Source organism: Eucalyptus grandis, chromosome 1 (genome assembly GCF_016545825.1).
Source record: "Eucalyptus grandis isolate ANBG69807.140 chromosome 1, ASM1654582v1, whole genome shotgun sequence".
NCBI classification, from domain to species: domain Eukaryota; kingdom Viridiplantae; phylum Streptophyta; class Magnoliopsida; order Myrtales; family Myrtaceae; genus Eucalyptus; species Eucalyptus grandis.
In genome coordinates this window covers 2,383,985-2,405,909 of record NC_052612.1, presented here as the reverse complement: position 1 = coordinate 2,405,909, position 21,925 = coordinate 2,383,985, and the positions used below count along the sequence as shown (strand labels likewise).

Genomic DNA, 21,925 nt, shown 5'->3' with positions numbered 1-21,925 from the left:
CGTCAGCGATGACGTCATCTCGGCGGTTACCGTTACGTCACGGTGACGTCAGCACGCGCCGGTTTGCCGGACGTCGGCACGCAAGTGCCGGTTCGCCACCGGAGCGTGTGGCGCACGCACTGGCCGATGCCAGCACTTCAGGTGCGTTGCGCCCACGCGCAGCAGCTTCCGGCCGCGCGTGTGGGCTCGTGCAGCGTCTCCTGACGGCGCACGACATGTCGACAGACTCGTCTCGACAAGCCCTTTCACCTAGTGTTTTCAGAAATTGATTTCAACTTACAGAAACTCAGAAAAAAAAGGACGAACAGTGCTCGGGTGTTGGGATTTCTCGCTCGGATCCGTGTTGGCCGAATATTTTCGCGAAAAATCAATCAAAAATCATCAAAGGGGTCGGGAAAACGTGAACTAGAGCTCTGATACCAATGTTAGGAATAACGGATCCCCGAAAACCGGATTCGAGACTAAATCGAACCCCTAAAGCAATGCGGAAGACAAGCCCGGGAAAATCACGTATCACCGATCCAAAAGCATACCACGGATTCGAGCGTACCTTGTTAACCACAGATTAGACACCGACGCCGATAAGAGGAAGAGAATTTAGCCCTATTCGATCCGATGACGCCTTGAATGGAAGAAAAACGCTTACTATTTTTCTTTTCTTTTGGAGAGAGAGAGAGCGTTGGAAAGAGAGGGAGACATACGTATGTTGATTGTCCAAGAAGTACGTTCTCCCTCTCTCTCCTCCCTTATATATGTCCTTCCAAAAACAAATAATCGTGCCTCTTCATCCATGGGCCCTACTCTTGTGGGCCGGGCTTTTAGGCCAAACATGGACGGACGGGCCAACTTAGGCCCATCACTAATAAAATCATCAGCTAGATCCTAAGATTGTAAACTTGCATGGGTGGGTTGGATTTTCAGGAATGACTCGAGGAACTTGGACCCCTTTCTCATGCTGGATTGAATTCTCGGGTTTCAGACTAAAAGACGTCTATATTCTGTTTTTGGTTGTCTAGTGAGATGCTCGTGATTATTGTGTTTTTTCTTTATTTTTTCCAATTTGTCCCAAATGGCTTGTCGAATTTTGCAGTGTTTCCTGCAGCTGGATTTCCTGATCACCCACACAGAGGTTCACACCTATTCCTTCCTTTGTCACTCTTGGATTGATATGACAAATGCTATTCAGTGTTGACTCAGATTCTTGTTGTTATCCCATCTCTACAGGTTTCATCGTCATTTACATGCTCCTGGTGAGTCTTTAATTGAATGCAGATTCTCTGGTGTGCCGGATCGAATTCGGAACACAAAGAGTGCCGAATCTTTCTCTCTTTTGGGTGTTCAGGGTGCCTTCATCCATCAAAGACCTCGCGGGGTACAAGGGAACCATACCAACGGCGGTGTGCAGGTCAATGAACATCTTTAATAACATTGTTTCTTGCTTACCAAAAAGAGGAAAAAAAAAGAGAAAGAAAGTAGTGACTCCTTTTTTATTTGGAAATTAGTGTCTAGTTCTAGAATCTACGGTGACCATGGGATGGCTGGGATGGTTCACATGTTTATAGGTTCGACTCTAAAATTTCCTATGACAATTGCGATTGTCAACTCACATAGATTTACACCATTAGTTTCCACTACAGAAACATTACAGTATGGAAACATCGACTTTTTGGCTAGTTAGGCCCTATTTGGTAATAATCCCATAAATAACTGATTCTATTATTTTTTTCCCGAAACAAAAAGAACATAAATTTGTTTGATAAATTTTTTGTTCCCAAGAATAAAAATCCATTTTTTTGTTCAATAAAATAGATTTTAAACAGAATCAAGAAGTTAAAAAAAAAAGTAGCTTCTTATTTCTGGAATAATTTCAGAATTAATTCCAACGTTTTTTTTTTTTTTTTCTCCTTCTCTCTTCTTCTTCCTCCTAGCCGGTTAGGCCCGTTTGTTTGCACTTCTTTTTTGTTTTTAAACAGTTTTTCTGTTTTTTCTGGGAACAAAAAAGAATAAACGCGTTTGGGTGCGTTTGTTCCTTTTTGTTCTTTTGTTCAGGGAACAAAAAAGAAAAAACAAGAAACACAAAATTCGTGTTTTTGTTTTACGGAACACAAATCAGAAACACTTTTTTTTTTTTTTTTTTTTTTATTTTCTTGTTCTTCTTTCATGGCCGAGGCCGGTCGCCGGCCTCGGCCACGGCCGGCGACCGGCCGACGAGGGCCGGCGGCCTCGCCCGGCCACGGCGAGGCTCGCGGCCCGGCGAGGCCGACGCTCGCCGTGGCCGGGCGAGGGTCGGCCTCGCCATGGCCGGGCGAGCTCGAGCTCGCTGACCATGGCGAGGCCGACTCGCGCCGGCCGGGCGAGCTCGGCCTCGCCGGATCTCGCCCAGATCCGGCGAGGCCGAGCTCGCCCGGCGGCCTGGCGAGCCTCGGCCTCGCTGGCGGTGGCCCGGCGAGGCCGCGGCTCGCCCGGCCGGGCGAGCTCGGCCTCGCCGGATCAAGGTGAGGCCGACCTCGCGCCGGCCCGGGCGAGCTCGATCTCGCCCGGATCCGGCCTCGAGCTCGCCCGGGCCCGGCGAGGCCGAGCTCGCCCGGCCGGCGAGCCTCGGCCTCGCCGGCGGTGGCCGGCGAGCCGCGCCTCGCCCGCCCGGCTGGGCGAGCTCGGCCCTCGGCCGGCCGGTCGCCGGCCAAGGCCTTGGCCGGCGACCGGCCAAAAGAAGAAAAAAATGAAAAAGAAAAAAGAAAAAAGGAAAATAAGAAAAAAATAGAAAAAATAAAAGAAATAAAAAAATTATCCAAATTTACCAAACATGTTTCTGTTTATTTTTTATTCCGGAACAAGTTTACCAAACGCGTTTTTGTTCGAAATTGTTTAAGGAACGAAACACTTTTTTTCTATTTCGTTTTTCGGAACAATTTTTTAAAGTAAATGCAAACAAACGCACCCTTATCGGCCACTACCACTACTAGCGATGGCTAGCGACCAGCCACAAAGAAGGTGGAAGAAGAAGAGAAAAGGAAAAAGAAAAAGAAAATAATAAAAATATAATTAAAGTTTTAAAATATTAAAAGAAACAAAAAGAATTTAAGAATCTTACCAAATGCATTTTTAACCCGAGAATAAAAATTTTGGACAACCATCAAGCGTCTTCAAAAACTCAAAAATTGTTACTGAGTATAGAATAAAAAAAAATCATTTTCGAGCAAAAATTATTATTGGGAACAGAATAATTATCAAATGTGTCCTTAATGAATATGCAAGGAATGTTGTTTTAGGTTTGTTGGTCGAACTACAGGATTGGGCCACAGTATCAAGAATTGCTCAGCCAGGGAGGACAAAATATCAAGAATTGTTACCACCCGCGAGGGTGGCTCCATTTGGTAGGCTCGGGACTTTCACACTAGAGGCCGGAGTTCGAAGCCCTTGCGATGCAAGTTGCAGGGAGGCAGGTGGAGACACTTGGCGACTTACTCGGGGTGCGTGAGTGGTGGTTTCCTACGTGCCTCCCGAGGGGTTTACTCTCAGCTGACGGCTCTGCGGGGTTCTCCTGGGTCACAAAATATATATATATATATATATATATATATCAACAATTGTTCCAAAACCAATCTACAAGTACCAAAGATGAACACTATCACTTATTACTTATCTGTAATGACTATCCAGATGAAGACCATCATCAATAGAACATCAACGCCAGCCAACACGACCCCGCGGCAATCAACTCTAGGTGATTGAACCAACCAGCCACCCACAATTAAGAATAATAGTCAAATTTATCGTGGCGGTGACTATATAACATGAATTCCAAACGGTATGGCTGGGAGGTGCAGATGAGAAAAAGACCCGCAAAACTATGCCCATCATGGCAACCAAGATAGCGATAATGCCAGCCACGGTCAAATTCACGGAAAGGAACCCATTTTGTTGACTTCCATCCGCACCATTAGACAAGGCGAGGTTCGCTGCAACGGTCGTTACCACCTCTTGTTGGGCAGCGGACCGACGAGTTTCTGCCATTGGATGTTGGCGGCCGGTAATTTCACGTTCGGCGGCGGCTGCCGATCAGGGGAGGTTTCCGCAGCAGACCGAGGGGCTCCCGCCATGCTGGGAGATGGAATCTTGAATCTTGGACTAAGAGTATCTTTAGCCGATGCCGGAGCACGTGGCGTAAGGGTGCGTGACTTTTGGAGCAAAGCGAAAGCAAAGAAAATAAGAATCCAGAACAGGCTAATTAGAGATGTGGGCCCAAAATCAGCCCAACTAATTCTTTTAATTAAAACTCGAAATTATGGTCCCACCCAATTTTATTTCGAACATTTTTTATCTGAAAAAACTCCAACTTTAATCTTCGATTTCTGCTCTAATTTTTTTTTGCCTCACAAAAAATCCTAAACTTTAAATTAAATCCCAAAATTATTCCAAACTTTATTTTGTCTTAAAAATCACCAACTTTAATTCATTTACCTCAAACTTTTTTTGGTTTTAAAATAAACAACACCTTCCAAACTAATCTTACATCTAACCCTGTAAAGCCTCGCCACTAGTTTATTATGAAAATCAGAGAAATTAGGGATGATAAAGAGCGATTTTTGAACAAAACGAAGGCAGATTTGGGACTACCGTGTGAAAGTAAGTTTTATTAAGAAAAAAGTAAAGTTCAAAGTAGATTTAGGACTTGACCTAAGGATGGATTATTTTTAGGAATTAAATTTAAAATCATCTTATAAGTCTAAATTTGATACTTTGTAAAATGGTGTATCGTAACAGGCCCAAAAAAAAAAAAAAAAAATTTAGTGTATCGTGCAACCATTAGAAAATAAGATTATATTATGGTCACTTTCCTTATAAATTTAACATTTTTCAGTTTAGAGTACGTGGGTTTCTTTATTAATGTCATTCAAATGTCACTTTCATTCAATCTTTCGAATGGCTACATTAAAGTTTGAGATCATCTATCTTTATCCATTATCTGTATTTTATTTAAATTTTAATATTCAATATATATGTTGAACAACAAAGTGATACATTAAAACTTATGAGCTTCTCTAGTATCTTTTCTTGAAACAATTTCAATTACATGGACTTTATATAAAGTTATATTCATTTTTTTTCTACTGAATAGATTTGCTTTGATGGATATGGGACATATCCAAATAAATGGATTTGAAAAGAAGTATCTGAAATTGAATGAAATGTCAATATGCATGTTTCAAATAACTTAAACTTTTTAACTTCTATTTGTCATAAATTATTGTGATAGTTATAGCTAATGATTATTAAGCAAAAATCCATTTAAGAGGCTATCCTTCAAAATATATTAACACGACTTAAATTAGGTAAATAAACTGACAACTTATTCACATGTCGAAATATGTTTTACTTCAAAATATGAAAAAGATATAGACTTCTCTCTCTAACTTAGTTTTTAATTAAATAAATAAGTTATGTATATCAATAATTTTATATGTTTTCACTTTCTTTTCAATCTTTAAAATGAATAAGAGATAAAATTTGAAAGGGATAAATATGTCGTAAGGATAACAATAATTTTTTTGAAAATATTTTGTCTATTTTGAAATCTTCAAATTTAAAACCATCAAGAGGTGAATATTAGAGAATAAATTTGACATGCTTTCTCTTTAATCCTCTTTCTTTCTTGAAATTCGAAATCCATAAAAGATCAAAGCTTGGAGAAAACAAATCAATAAAACAACATTTGTTGGGCGAATGTGAGCCACTTGATGTGCCTTGCCATATGACAATCAGGAGACAAAGTATAGTGCAGACGTGGCCATCCAATTTCAACAATATAATCTTTTCAATTTCTAAATCAGAGCTCGAGATCATCTCTCTTTATCCATTAGCTAGATTTTAAAATCAGAGCTCGAGATCATCTCTTTTTATCCATTAGCTAGATTTTATCAGAATTGTAGTACTTAAAAAATTATTCCAACAACAAACTACTATAATAAAGCTTACGAACTCTCTCTTATCTTTTTTTGAATCAAATTTCCAGTTATTTGAACTTTACTAAAACTATGTCCATATTTATTTTCTACCGAATAACATTTTCTTTTAAGCGACTTAGGATACATTTTTAAAATAAGTGGATTTCGAAAGGACCTTTGATCGAATGAAATGTCGGTATATTAAATTTTTAACTTCTTCTTTTTTAATAAATAAGTTGTGTTATAATATTTAACTTTTTAAAAGTAGATTAGTGTTAGTGTAATATCTATACTTAATGAACATTAAGCAAAAATTCATAAGCTATAACTAGATTAGTGTTAATGTAGTATCTATACTTAATGAACATTAAGCAAAAAAGTCATAACATAAGCTATAACTCTAAATTAATTGTGTATTCATTGCCATCTTGAAATATCCTTCAAATTATAAATTTTATTCATCTGTATGATAAGATTATTTCCCTTCATAATTTAATTTTCAATTTACTGAATAAATTATCCATCAATATATGTATATATTTTTCAGTTTTTTGAATTATAAGATGAATAAGAGATAAAACTCGAAAGGGATAAATATTTTGGAAAGATATCTGTTATAATATACATAATACTTTTGTCTCTTTTAATACATTTCGAAAGGATAATAGTTATAATCAATTAATTAAATAATTGTCAGTTGCTCGTTTCCCAGAGTTAAAGGCCATCTTAAAAATCCCCCGCTAGCAAGAAAGGATAAGAAAATTGGGAGATAAAACATATCGATACCTTTAATCTTCTCTTTAGATGAGAAACTTACTTTCTTTTTGCCCTTTTGAATTTATGGCGACGTACACCCGACGCAAAACTCTTGATCACACAAAATCTAGGCTTGGAAACATTACTAACATAGTTGTGGAAAATCAATAAACCCGTTACGTGATCCTCCTCTCTCTTTGAATTTGCTTTCTTTAAATATCCTTTGAAATTATAGTGAGATTCGGGATGACAAATCTAGAGGAAATCCTGGCGAATTGAATTTGAGTAACGAAAGACCAAACAGAGTGCGGGAAAAGAAAGAAGAAAGAAGATGCAGACAGGGAAGAAAAAAATTGCAAAAATCTCCAATCCTACAGTGAAGTAGCAAAATCACCAAATGAAACCTACGCGTTAAAAAAAAAAAAAAAAACCAAAAGACCTTACTATGCAAACGCTGACCCCGCATCTTCCTCTTGCTCTCACCGTTCACTAAATCGCGTCATCGCAAGTACGGACAAGAACAGCGCCAAACAAAATCCGACGTAGGCCAGAAAACTCCCAATGCAAAACATCTAGCCATTGCGGCGCGTCCATCCGGCTAGCAGCGAGAACAGAGTAACAGATACCACCACGGTGAATAAAGACGCTGCGATTATGAGAACAGGACTGGGATGGTCAACGGCAATATAAATCAGGAGTGCGGCACCCAAAACCTCGGTGACGATGTTGAGGAAAAGTCTTAACGCTTCCCCCAGGGAAACGTCAAATCCGTCAGAGAATGGGTCGCCATCATGTGCTCGTGGAGGGGCATTTAGGTCTCCCTCGACGAGCGAATTGTCGGGAGCAGAGGAGTTGAGATATCCATTCGACATGTCCGTCGGCCTCTGAATAGCCAATTCTAAATCTGGAACTTGAGTATCTCCGGTTCTTCCAGCAAAGGACTGGTTCGGAGATGACACCATGGCCGATGACTGTTGAAGTTCTGGTGGTATATTCGACGCCATTGATTGATAGGAGTCAATGGATGATGAAAGAGTTAATAGTTTCTAATATCAACGACAACGCATTATAATCCGATCGGCACAATCCTAATCCTAGAGGGATAGGGAATCCTAGAGGGTTTTTAGTTTCTAATATCAAACGACAAGGCATTATAATCCAATGGGCACGATCCTAATCCTAGAGGGTTTTTTCCCATTCGAAGCGTGTTTTAATTTCGAAAAAAAAAATTTAACATTTTAGTTTTATTATTATAAAAAAAAATCGATAAAAGGGGTCGGGCTGGGCCCAAACTCGCTACACCAACTTTAGCCCAGACTCAACCGTGAACCAGAGAGACCCAGACCAGATTCTGTCCCCGGCCATTCCTGGCCTTCGCCGAATCACGGACACCATCATGTACTATTCACTTACCATAATCACGAGACAGGTCAGTCTAATGCCACCTGCTCATCATCACTGATCACCACCTTGACTCGCCGCGGGAAAGAACGCAAAATGGATGGATCGAAGACGGATGTTGCGATTTCCAAATGAAATGGAATTGGTGGCCCGTTTCAACACAATGCACAAAACATCATCGATTTCAGTCCATATGCTCAAGCATTACGCGAGACATTCATGTTTCCTTAAACTAAAACAAAACGAGGAGGTTCGTACCTCGACAAAGCGAACTTCCAGAACACGAACGATGATCAAGCAAGCAAGGAGATGTTCCGAAACTTGTCACTGGTCGAGGATGAGCACCGGTATTTGAAGTTTCGGCTGAGAACGGGACTCATCGAACTTCACGGCCGAATTACAGACGGAAACAGAGTGCCTCTCGGGTTGATGATGAAATGGGTACCAGCGACGTGAGAGAGCGCACAGCATCGACCACCGCGAAAGTCTCAAGCATTGGCCTCTCCCTTCTTCAGTGAATGAATATTTTCTCTTCCTAATGCACGTTCCATTTTCCCATTCAGCGTCTGAAGACAAGACAAAAAAAAAAAAAAAAAGGAGAGAATACGCAGCGCTGGCAAAAGGTTTGGCCAAGAAAGGCCTGACTTTAATGAATGTGGGGCTGTCTCTTTTCATGCGCTCCGCTGTGCTTGGGGCTAATAGCGAAATGTTTATCGTGGGGGCCATGAAATATTGGGACCATATTTTCTAATTCATTTTCTTTGTCGTCTGAATTCGCCAAATTTATTTATCTATTCATTTTTTGGGTTGTTTTTGCTCTTTTATATTTTCATTAGAAAGAACGCTTGAATAGTAAGCAAAATTAGGTGTCGACATACATGGGCTTCAATAAACTTTTTCTCCTAATTTTTAGCTAGAGATAAGGTTGAAATGAGATGAACCTCAATTAGGATTCAACAATTGGGTGATGCTTTCAATCACATACACTTATGAGTGTCGATTTGAGCGTGAAGTGTTCACTGTTTAGAAAATGTAAGATGAGGGAATTTTGAGCAAATTTCAAGGCTCGTGCAAGTTCCCTTGTTGGAGAATCTCCACAGAGAAAGGTCATCCAAGATAGGGTTTTTCTTTTCATGATAAACTCTCATGGTATCACGGATCGGGTAAGAAGAAATTCCAACTTTAAATGGTTAGCTGAGTTAGTAAGTCGACTATATACTTACATTCTAAAAACTCAATGGATTGCGATTACTAGCATAGTCAGGATTCTTGAAATCACGTTCTTCACAAATCCGACAAAGAATCTCTGGAGTTACGTTTAGTAGTCAAAATGAAATTTAAAATAGGAGAAAATTTATCATATCCTATATTTGGTGCTTATTTAAGACATGATAAATGTGGATATGAATCAGATAAAATTATTCTATGGGAGATGAGATAAAGGTATATAAGATTTCTAGCATTTATAATAGGAAATTTATTTTCTCAAATGATAGACTTTTTAAATTAACAAAATTAAAATGACATCTCAATATAAATAATATTTGAATTCTAATATAGAAATTCAAAATAACAAAAAACATAGCTATTTTAATTTAGTATTATTTTTATTTATATATTCGAATTTAATTATATTTTATAAAATAATTTCAATATATAAATATAAATATATATTTATAATTATTATATATTTTAGGTATTTTAGTATTTTAAGTACATTTGTACAGTCGCTAGTTAATAAAATTTGATTAAATAATGGTGGGAGGGGAAAATAAAAAAGAAATCAATTAATAAAAGAGAGGAAAATAAAATTAAAAAACAAATAAAATAAAGTAAGCAAGAGTGTCGCGATAGATTTTTATTATCTCTATTTGTAAAAATTTTAGTTCATTTTTACTTAGGGGTGAGTATCGATTTAGGGTCAACCTAGACCAATCTTAGACTAGCTCAACCTTGCTAGTCCCAGTCCGGTTCCTAGGCTGACTCAATCAGTCCTTAATCCTAGGATCCTTAGATCAGCATTGTGCGAATTAGTCATCGATTCTGAGAATTTAGGGTTAGTCCAACCCGGACCAACACTTATTGTATATAATATATATAATATATCTAAAAAAATAAATGTTATAATTTTTTTATTTATACCTAAAATATATATTACAATTAATGAATTTACCAATTTAAGATTTTGCCTTCCATTTATCATAAATAAACCTATAAGTAATTCACGTTACTAATTCAATCAAATATATCATTTTGACATTTTTTTTGGTAGAAAATCATCTGCGATAAATTTGAGGTTTTTCATGATAAAAATTTAATTTAGAAGTAAATTTATTATAGATGCACAAGTATAATCAAAAATTAGTTTGAGTTAATTTGTAGTAGGTATACCAATTCTAAGGGTTTTCATGATATTAAATTCTTTTTAATATGAAATAAAATGTTATCGAGACCGAACCGGATTTGAGCCGGTAAGACATTTGGGACCGAACCGGATTGAACCGGTCCGGTATATCATCTTCTTCCATTTTGCCGGCACGGGACTTCGAGAGAGCAGAGAGAGCAGAGAGTTCAGAGAGAGAGGGAAATGGCAGTAGCCGTCACCATCAGCAATCCTCCTCTCTTGGGATCGAATCATAAGGTTAGCCTCGTCGAAACGAGACCCCTTTCTTCGGATATTCTCCCGTTTCTACTTCGAATTCTCGTTATTCGACCGTTATTTTCCGATGTGAATATGCTCTGTTCCGCCGCTTTAATTGCCATCTCTTGTAGATTCTACTGATTGGTCTTGTGTGTGACTGCTCTTCTTCCTCAGTCAATGCCTTGCACGGAGGGCTTTTCTTTGTTGTTTTCTTGAGAGAGATAACATTGGATATGAACACTAGACAGCCGCTGAAGTAGCATCTTGTGATAATGGGCAATTGCCGAATTTTCGCGTTCTCTGAGAGGTGCTTCTTAGTCGTGAGTTTTGTGCTTTGATGATGTTGACAATGTTAGGTTGTGAAGAGATAAAGGTATTGTCTTTACACATGCAAAAGCACGTTGGCCGAAGCTGCAAACCTACCCTTGTGCCATTTTCTTTCTTTAGCTGAACTGATTCTGTTTTTAACGAGCTTCAACGATGAAATGGCAAATCTTTTGTTGTGCAAGTCAACAAAATGGTAAAAATTTCAAAAGGAATGGAAGATTTCCCCGCCCTCTAGAAAGAGAAAATGTAACCCGGGATTGATGTTGCTGCAGAAATTGTACAGGTATCCGTAAAGAATCAGGTGGCATCAGAATGGCCCGCTTCTGGAAATATCAAATTGTCTTTCTGAGCAAGTCTTAGGAGATTGTTATTGAGTTCATTTTGTGTAGAGTCTTGTTACGCTCAATGTTGCATCACTTCCTTTTGAAGTCAGAATTTTTGTTGCAATTGTGCAGATAGTAAGTGTGAAGCAAGCGGTGAATGTTTCCATCCCAAGCGTGTCTCAAAATTGGCTTATGTCTCCCTTCAAAGGAGATACTCGCCTCAAGTGTTCAGTGGAAGGTACTTTTGCTCTTTGTCTTGTAACTATATATGTTGGGATAATCATGAACTCATAAGTTTGTACCACTGCTCGGATGGACAGTTCCGTATAATAATAGTTCCCTCCCTTCATTATTAGGGATTATTGCCTTGAACATTGTCGTTTCTGATAATTATCTCATGGTTATTCTTCAGATTTTGTCACTCCATTACATTAGCCAGGGTCTTTTGTTGTTTTTTACTCTATATTATCAGGTCTTGTATCCACAAGATGTTGAAGATAAACTTCCCATAATTTCGCTTTATGTTTGGATCGTCTTATAGCCCTTGAGTTCCTTAAATTCCTTCATGTTGGTTTGATCAATTTGCTTTACAATAGCTGATGCTTCTGCAGGAATGGCTTGAGCCAATCTTATGTAGTGGGCCTCTATCACCAAGAGTTTACCATCCCATATGGATTTTTTGAGATTTTTTTGTTCATTTTTCAGGAGGAATAATAAAAGTTCCCGAGCTGTTTTTGCTGCAGTATCAGGTTAAATAAGTTCTTTTGGTCCATGTACCACTCTTAACTTTCTGGTAATCATGTTTGTGGCTTCCTACATCTTATATGTGAATGAATTAGGAATTGAAAATGTTGAGGCCCCTTCTCATTTTGAAGACTTTTCAGTTACCAACACAACTAGCAGCAGTGATAGAGAACTGAAGGTGAGAAGCGTTATATTATTATGCTGCATCTAGGAAATTTCTCAGTCTGTAGTGTCTCAAAAGCTTGATATGGGTGCATGTCAAACTTGTTAAATAAGTAATAATTAAAGAACAAGGGAACTGTGCCAAAGGCAAATGGCCTTTGTGTTTCCTAGAGCTTGCCTGTGGATTAGACGAATTTAGTACATTTTTTGCTCTTTTGGCACTTCAGCACTCAACTTTTTGGCATGATGATATTTCTAATTCTTTGTCTAGGTAAGGGCCGAGGTATCTGGTGCGAAAACTCAAGTGATTTTCAATGATGTGTTTGACAAGCTGGTTGCTGCTGCCCAGCCAATTCCAGGGTTTCGTAGAGAAAAAGGAGGTAAAATCACCTACTAGAGAATGCCTATTACAGTAGTTCTTGCTGTCTTACTATCATGAGAAAGGAACTATGGAATATGATGTTTTCAACCATGGATGCTATCATTTTCAAGGTCACAATAATCAACCCTATGGCTTTGTCTCATTTCCTATTAGGCAACTTTGTGAAGCTTTCACTCATGCAGATGAAATGTTCCTTCTTTCCTAAATTATTCTCATCAATTTGTTTCAGAAGGAAGCCTCCCGCAGTACGTTGAAATTGCTTTCGGAACTGAAAGCAAGAAAAATTCTAAATGCGGTGTTCTTTTCTAGTGCCAAATAATGACTTATTGAAGCACTGTGTATGCAAGGATATGATTGCTGCGTAGTGAAATCCATTTCTCTGCTCACTCGATAAATATGATTTTGTTCATTGTTTTTATCATTTTGACCAATCTAACCATTCTTCTTTTGTATCTTCTTCTGAAATCTTCGGTGACATTTGCAAATTGCCAGGGAAAACGCCGAACGTAAGTTTCCAAATCCTCTTATCATGCTGTGGATACTTTATTGGCATTGCTTCTTAGCTCTATAAATAGAAAATTTAGACCAAGGATGAGCTTATATACTTAAAGATTGGGCATATAACAAATGAAAAGAAAATAATTTGTTGGTGAAAAATTAAACGGTGCAAGTTGAATGCGAGGCATAATATTCCTCGAAGTTTATTCAGCCATATCTGGGACTTCAATATAGATGGAATCTTTGACACACAGTGTTCTCATGCTAATTAACCTTCTGTGAGATTTTTTTTTTTTTTTTGGGGTTATTTTCCTTTATTTAATCTAGTGATATTCAACAAAACCAGGGACTTACTTACCAAAAAAAAAAAAAAAACAAAACCAGGGACTGTTGAAATGGAGGTGTTCCAGTTTAAAATTCACTGTTTGCTGGGTACATCTGTTTGTTCTGTGTCTTGGAGATATCCTTTTTCATGTGCATGATGATTGAATTTGAATCTTCCATTGTTTAATCTATATATGCTTGGTTTGACACTAAATGTTGCTCGCAAATTTTCCCCTCCTACCTACGGAGCATGTGAGGGTGTTGTGTCGATGCATAACCTCCATTTGTGGCATGGTTGTAATGCTAATATCTGTGGCTTTTGTCTTAGTGCAGATACCCAGGAAATTTTGCTAGAAATTCTTGGACCTTCTAAAGTTTACAAGCAAACGATCAAGAATGTCATAAACTCCACTGTTGCTGAGTATGTTCAGAAGGTAGATGTCTAACTCTTTATCATAGATGCACTCTCGTATTAGTTTATAACGTCTCTCGACTCCTCTGTATATGCACTTATGTTTGTGATCTGTGACCTCAGTGAAGCTGAGAATTCCTTCTCATTTAACGTAATTTTAAACTTTCTACTGAGTTTACACAGTGTTTCATTTGCTAGATATGTCCCAATGGTAGAACTGTCTAATCTTTTCCTCACAAACATCAAAAAGACTATCCTATGTGTAATGCCGCCAAGTTCACTTTATTTGCACTGCGCACTTCTGTTATAGAACCTCGATTTCCAAGTCTCCTTAATCTAGGCCATCCTGCACACACTATTTGTGAGCCAGCCTCCACACTGGGTGAGCACATCACTGGCTGAGCAAGAAATTCTCCACCTCTTCTGCGGATCGGAAATGCTAATTATAATAGATAGCTTAGATGTTATCAAATGATGCGTGTCATATGGCTAATCCCATCAATATTCAAGAGCTGGCTTCATGATTTCAAGAGATGGCTCTCACTATGCAACATTTGCCCTATAGCCAAGGTTCAAGAGGTGGCTCCCAGGGCAAAGTCCTTTGTCTAGAGTGATGCTTAGTTCCCAATGTGCACAAACGTCAGTCCCTTTTTGATGCACATGATGTCACTCGGCCACAAATCCCATATTCAATATCATACACGATGAATACATATTAACATAACCAATCCAGTTTACAAATAGAACATATACATCAAAGTTAAGCCAAGATTCAAATCCTTCCTCCTTGTCAACCTCGGTTAAATCATCCTCTGTTCTCTCTATTCATGGTCTTTCTCTCTCATCAAACTCTCTCTCTCTCTCTCTCTCTCATTCGGCCAATCAACCACAATCAAGAGATGGGCATTATATATAGCAAGGTGGTGATTTAGTCATCACCATGTGTAACGCAACATGAAGACACTTTCGTGCATTCCCACAATACATAGGTATTCGCTGGCACTTCTGTTTCCCCTGTGTTTCAACCAAATGGGAGAGCAAGGAAAGATATTATTTCTTCGGCACTTAAGTGAAGATGTTATTTTTCACGCTACACGTGGGGAGGTAAGGTCAAATTTGTAGGGAGGTCTGTACTCTAGATAATCTTTTCTTTCTAGTTGCATTTAGAGAAAACTGGACAAAACAATTCGGGGAAGTAGCATTTAAGCCCATCACTCACTGTTGCTTGTGCAAGGGAGTATCACATAAAAAGACAACATCTCCTTCCTTTGGAGTATCCATTTCTCACTTGTCAGAGCTCTGCATGGGGAACTTTTATGAAAATCTTCTAATTACGTTTTTCTTTTGCAGAACGGCTTAAAAGTCGGGAAAGATTTAACGGTTGAGCAGAGTTTCGAGGGGACCTAGAAGACAGTTTTGAACCAGGCGAAACCTTCAGTTTCAGTGCAGTTGTGCAACTGCTGGAATGAAACGAGCCAGGCAGGGTCTTGATTGTGATGCTCAGCATTCTTAGGAGAATCAAGAAAATTATACATGAAGGGCATCCATTTAAAATGAGGAAAGCATGAATCGAATTTTTTTTCATATGAGCGGCTGAGTGGCTCGTGAATTTTTTGCAATTTTTCAAGTGAGCAGTCAAGTATGGGGAAAACACCTGAAGATGTCATTTGAGTGGTGATACGGAACATTGCGGGGAAGTAGAATTGCAACCTATTGGAAAGATATTGCTTCTCTTCTCAACTCCTAGGCTTGATAGATGGGACAGAGACTGTGATCCAACGGATTGTAGATTGATCATCATCATCATAAGTACTACCAAATTTTCAGAGTGTCAACGATACAGGTCTCACACCAAATTCACAGACAGTTGTTTCATTGATAAAGCTACAGCCCGAGTTCCCCCTGCTATTCTCTTCAAGCGAAAACGGATTTTACCCCTATCCCAGGTGCATCTTTAACACCGATGTAGCCATTCTTGAAGCATTCTGATGCTTACTTACTTGGCGTGCTTGGCGTGCTATTACTATCCAAAGACTATTTTTATGTCATCCTTTTTTACCTCTTTGACAAACACTGATGGTCAGTATTTTGCCTTAAAGGTGAAGTGCTGTCGCCTCTTAGATTTCACTGGAGATGAGATTAGAGAGAGCTGTTTCTTAAAGTATGTAAATCATTTTATTTTTAGGAACAGTAGTCTGTTTATAATTTTCCAAACTGCAGAATGCAGGACTTCAGTGATTAACCTCAAATTGTCCTAATCAACCTCAACAATGGTATTTCCGACTTAGTTAATAACCTTCCTGATAGGAAGTAATTTGCCTCTGAAGTTTCATTCCGTGGGTCAATATTTGCTTCAGAGGTCAAAAAAATAGTGTGTTTCATTTTATGGCGGTAATTTACCTTTATTCGTCGTAATTAGCCTAAAGTCATCTTAAAATTTTGGCTATACATTTCGTAACATCACAAGTGCAAGCACCTAGTAAATCAATCTCAAATTATCGCAATCACGGCCATTCTCAAATATAATAATTAGTTATGATTGTGAGTGAATAACTACTCTCGTGAGAGCGTGAATTACTTTTGAATTAACTAATATTACATAATTCACTTTTTAAGTAAGTCTATTACTTCATGCAGCAGTAATTTCTCTCGAAAATAGTATTAATTTTCCATATGATCGTTAAATTTCAAGCAAAATCTAAACGTAGTCGTGAATGAGAACAATAAAGATTCCAACTCGATCTTTCTCTCTGTGAAAATCCAATTTGTTTCGTATGTTATCGCATCGTTCGTGGAGTTTTTCGTCAGCATGGCAGGCAAAATTTGCCGTAAAAGCTCCTCCCCTTCAGCAAAAGCTCTTGCCAAGAACGCTCGGCTTTCTCAACAGCATTCAAATTCACTCGCGCGCCGTCCTGACCCGAACTGAATTCCTTGTGATGACCACACTTGCGAGTCGTCGTCACCATGGCCATCGCCATTCTTCCCAATGCATCGCCATCGTCATGCACTCAAAGCCTCAAGAAGCAACCGTCTTCGCGGCCGCACCAGCTGACGGACACCCTCCTCGTCGCCTCCGTCGCCAAGACCCTCTTGCAATCCGGGACCAGCAATCTCGACCCGGACGTCGTCCCAGTCACCGGCTCCCTCCTCCGCCTGATGAAGTACGACAGCGTCGTCGCCGATTCTTGGACCTTCAAGCTCCTCCTCGACGCGCTCATCCGGTCGAGCAAGTTTGATGCTGCTCTCGAGATTCTTGATCATATGGAAGAGCTCGGCATGAGGCTGAATTCCCATATGTATACTTCGGTGCTCACCGCACTCCTCAGGAAGGACCAGGTAGGGCTGGCACTGTCGATTTTCAGATGGAGCGGTTTCAGTGCCGAGCACGGTCGCGTGCAATGAGCTGCTTGTCGCGCTTAGGAAGGCGGATATAAGAGGGGAGTTCAGGGAGGTGTTTGACAAATTGAGAGGGAAGGATGGGTTTGAGTTGGATGCTTGGGGTTATAACATTTGTATTCACAAGTTCGGGTGTTGGGCCGATTTGCCGACTTCTCTGCACCTTTTCGAGGAGATGAAGGCGAGCAATTCGGGTTTGTGTAGTCATCCTCTCAATGTCTTCTGCTTTCATGATGACATAAAGAGACTTAATGCGACTAATAGTTAGATGGCGGACTGGGATTCAACAAGTAGTTTCCTCAGGACGTCCGCCGGTGACTGCAGCGAAGACGTTGGATGTCAATGACAGGTGATTTCCTCAGGACGTTAGGTGGCGGCTACAACGGAGGTTTCCGCGGCAGACCAAGGGGTTTCCGCCGTTGGATGTTGATGGCCGGTGTTTTGCTCAGGATGTTCGTCGGCGGCGACCGCAGCTGCTGAAGCGGAGGTTTCCGCCGTTGGATGTATTTTCTTGCTCTTTTTCCTTTTATCTTCTTCACTGTGGCAGCCGGGGCCGCTCAAGCTCATCATTGCAGACCCATTACTACTCCAGCTCCGTGGCTATGACGTTCCCTGACGTCATGCGGAACACGTCTCCTCTCTTATATTCATATATTTATTTATTATTTATAGTTTAAAAAAAAAATGATGAACGCGTGGAAACATAACAGTATAAGTACAAATGATCACCTTGTCCGAAAAAAAAAAGAGTACAAATGATCGCTCCCAACATCAACATTTTGTATATATACTAATCATCGATATAAGAATACAAACATACAAAAATAGCTTAGTACATCAAACCAGTCTTGTGAACGAGTATATATATAAATCTGATAAAAAAAATTGCCTGTAAAATATTCAGACCACCCCCATACTCAAGGGTCTATCACTTCTGGCGCCAACTAGTTGTCCTTGTCATCAAAACCAGGCACACTTTCAAACCCTTCGAGAGGTCTAACCAACTTGCCATTAATACGACCATACTAGGTAATATCCCTTTAAGGTGTAACTTGTGGTAACCTGTGTCGAACCCAAACTATAGAGCTACACCTAATACACACCACTATAAATCTGAGTAGAAGGACATACTAATAGTCACGCTCGAAAAACAGTGGTGCCCCAAATCTCATCATGGAAAGTGGGTCAATTGCTACAAATCTTTAAAATAGAAGGGGTAGCTAGAGATTTCTAGGTTTAAGGTAGGCGATTACTCGACCAAGTGTCAAATGCAATAACATAAACTCAAGACAAGTTTAACATGGTTGCATATACAAAATGAAAATGAACAGATCTATTAGCTTTTACTTGGATACTCAAATTAAAATAACTCGTTGATGTGACAAAAAATTGTTCATTCAAATGCAAGCGAGATAACGTAGTATTTCATAATTATAGTCACTGCATAGTAATTTACTGAGATACACAGTAGCCATATTCGTCTTTGGCTATGACTCATCTCGATTAACGATGTATCGCCGCCACTAACTAATGAGAGGCGAAATCATAAGCCACCGCACACCATCATGATGATGATCATCTCATAAACAACTATTCAAGACATTGAATATCATGCATGCGATTCACGAGCCCATCTGACCTTCATCCTCTTTTCACCATGCCATCGTCATTTAATAGAGTGTAACTTCATATATCATTTAGATTAATTTAATATCGGGTCTCATTCTAAAGCTTTGTCAACTGTTCGAAGAGGTGGGGGATGATGATAGAATTCTTCTTTTACGTTTTTCTCCGACGCAGGCTCTGGCATGCATGAGAAAAGTGAAAGCTACACTTAATCCATACAACCTGTGATCCCTTCCATCAATTTTTTTTTTTTTTTAAATTCATTGATGCTATATTTTATAGGGTAAATTTGCTTCTTCGCTCATTACATCTATATTTGCTTTTCTGCATTCTTTTTTAAGCTTCATAAATCTTGGACCTTTAACGGGGAAACTAAATTGATCGACTCAGACTGATCATATGGGCGGGTTTAGAATAGTGATCATTGTTCTACTGCTGTTCCATCGTCTTCCTTCTCCCAGCCCGACTCTGATCAGAAGCCTCATGTCTCGATCCGATTTGGGCACGCCCCGAATGGTGGTCAAGAAGATCCTGGCCAAGCAACAACGCGAGGGCCAAGGTGCTGCCGTCCGAAGAAGCATTGGCAGGTTTGACCTTTCCATTCCCTCTCCTCTGTTTCTCCGTAAACTTGATTCGATTTTTCAGTGGGTTCAGGACTCTTTTCCGGGCAATTTTCATTTCCTATTGTTCTCTTCTGTTTGCTAGATCCTAAGATTGTAAACTTGCATGGGTGGGTTGGATTTTCAGGAATGACTCGAGGAACTTGGACCCCTTTCTCATGCTGGATTGAATTCTCAGGTTTCGGACTGAAAGATGTCTATATTCTGTTTTTGGTAGTCTAGTGAGATGCTCGTGATTATTGTGTTTTTTCTTTATTTTTTCCAATTAGTCCCAAATGGCTTGTCGAATTTTGCAGTGTTTCCTGCAGCTGGATTTCCTGATCACCCACACAGAGGTTCACACCTATTCCTTCCTTTGTCACTCTTGGATTGATATGACAAATGCTATTCAGTGTTGACTCAGATTCTTGTTGTTATCCCATCTCTACAGGTTTCATCGTCATTTACATGCTCCTGGTGAGTCTTTAATTGAATGCAGATTCTCTGGTGTGCCGGATCGAATTGGGAATACAAAGAGTGCCGAATCTTTCTCTCTTTTGGGTCTTCAGGGTGCCTTCGTCCATCAAAGATCTCGCGGGGTACAAGGGAACCATACCAACGGCGGTGTGCAGGTCAATGAACATCTTTGATAACATTGTTTCTTGCTCGCCAAAAAGAGGGAAAAAAAAAAGAGAGAAAGAAAGTAGTGACTCCTTTTTAATTTGGAAATTAGTGTCTAGTTCTAGAATGTGCGGTGACCCTGGGATGGCTGGGATGGTTCACATGTTTATAGGTTCGACTCTAAAATTTCCTGTGACAATTGCGATTGTCGACTCACATAGATTTACACCCTTAGTTTCCACTACGGAAACATTACAGTATGGAAACATAGACTTTTTGGCTAGTTAGGCCCTATTTAGTAATACTCCTAGAAATAATTGATTCTATTATTTTGTTTTCCGAAACAAAAAAAGAACAGAAATTCGTTTGATAAATTTTTTGTTCCCAAGAATAAAAATCCATTTTTTTTGTTCACTAAAATAGATTTTAAACAGAATCAAGAAGTTAAAAAAAAAAAAAAGTAGCTTCTTGTTTCTTGGAATAATTTCAGAATTAATTTCAACGTTTTTCTTTTTTTCTTTTCTTTTTTCTTTTCTCCTTCTCTCTTCTTCTTCCTCCTAGCCGGTTATCGGCCACTACCACTGCTAGCGATGGCTAGCAACCGGCCACAAAGAAGGTGGAAGAAGAAGAGAAAAGGAAAAAAAAAGAAAAAGAAAAATAATAAAAATATAATTAAAGTTTTAAAATATTAAAAAAACAAAAAAGAATTTAAGAATCTTATCAAACGCATTTTTAACCGAGAATAAAAATTTTGGACAACTATCAAGCGTCTTCAATGGTCGTTACCACCTCTTGTTGGACAGCAGACCGACGAGTTTCTGCCATTGGATGTTGGCGGCCGGTAATTCACGTTCGGCGGTGGCTGTCGATCAGGGGAGGTTTCCGCAGCAACCGAGGGGCTCCCGCCATGCTGGGAGACGGAATCTTGAATCTTGGACTAAGAGTTTCTTCTTTTAGATTTTGTGTTTCGATTTCTACACCGTCCGCTGCTTCATGTACTCCACGCATCGTTAGACGCGTTCTTTAGCCGATGCCGGAGCACGTGGCGTAAGGGTGCGTGACTTTTGGAGCAAAGCGAAAGCAAAGAAAATAAGAATCCAAAACAGGCTAATTCTTTTAATAAAATCTCAAAATTAGGGTCCCGCCCAATTTTATTTCGAACATTTTTTATCTGAAAAAACTCCAACTTTAATCTTCGATTTCTGCTCTAAATTTTTTTGCCTCACAAAAAATCCTAAACTTTAAATTAAATCCCAAAATTATTCCAAACTTTATTTTTTGTCTAAAAAATCACCAACTTTAATTCATTTACCTCAAATTTTTTTGGTTTTAAAATAAACACCACCTTCCAAACTAATCTTAAATCTAACCATGTAAACCCTCGCCACTAGTTTATTGTGAAAATCAGAGAAATTAGGGATGATGAAGAGCGATTTTTGAACAAAACGAGGGCAGATTTGGGACTACCGTGTGAAAGTAAGTTTTATTAAGAAAAAAGTAAAGTTCAAAGTAGATTTAGGACTTGACCTAAGGATGGATTATTTTTGAGGAATTAAATTTAAAATCATGCAGCTTATAAGTCTAAATTTGATGCTTTGTAAAATGGTGTATCGTAACAGGCCCAAAAAAAAAAAAAAATTAGTGTATCGTGCAACCATTAGAAAATAAGATTATATTATGGTCACTTTCCTTATAAATTTAACATTTTTTCAGTTTAGAGTACGTGGGTTTCTTTATTAATGTCATTCAAATGTCACTTTCATTCAAT

The 21,925-nt window shown here is 39.0% G+C and overlaps 1 long non-coding RNA gene across 3 annotated transcripts; it reads left to right on the top strand.

The window, feature by feature from the left end:
• Window positions 1-10,656: 10,656 nt before the first annotated feature.
• On the top strand, window positions 10,657-15,750 carry LOC104436423. Of its 3 annotated transcripts, none has more exons than XR_005548719.1 (8): window positions 10,657-10,743; window positions 11,526-11,631; window positions 12,099-12,142; window positions 12,233-12,315; window positions 12,571-12,679; window positions 13,174-13,187; window positions 13,837-13,937; window positions 15,266-15,750. It is a non-coding gene; the product is annotated as an uncharacterized LOC104436423 (long non-coding RNA). The 3 variants fall into 3 exon arrangements; XR_005548720.1 differs by having other exon boundaries at window positions 12,911-13,187; XR_005548722.1 differs by having other exon boundaries at window positions 12,571-12,791; window positions 12,911-13,187.
• The last annotated feature ends 6,175 nt before the right edge of the window (window positions 15,751-21,925 follow it).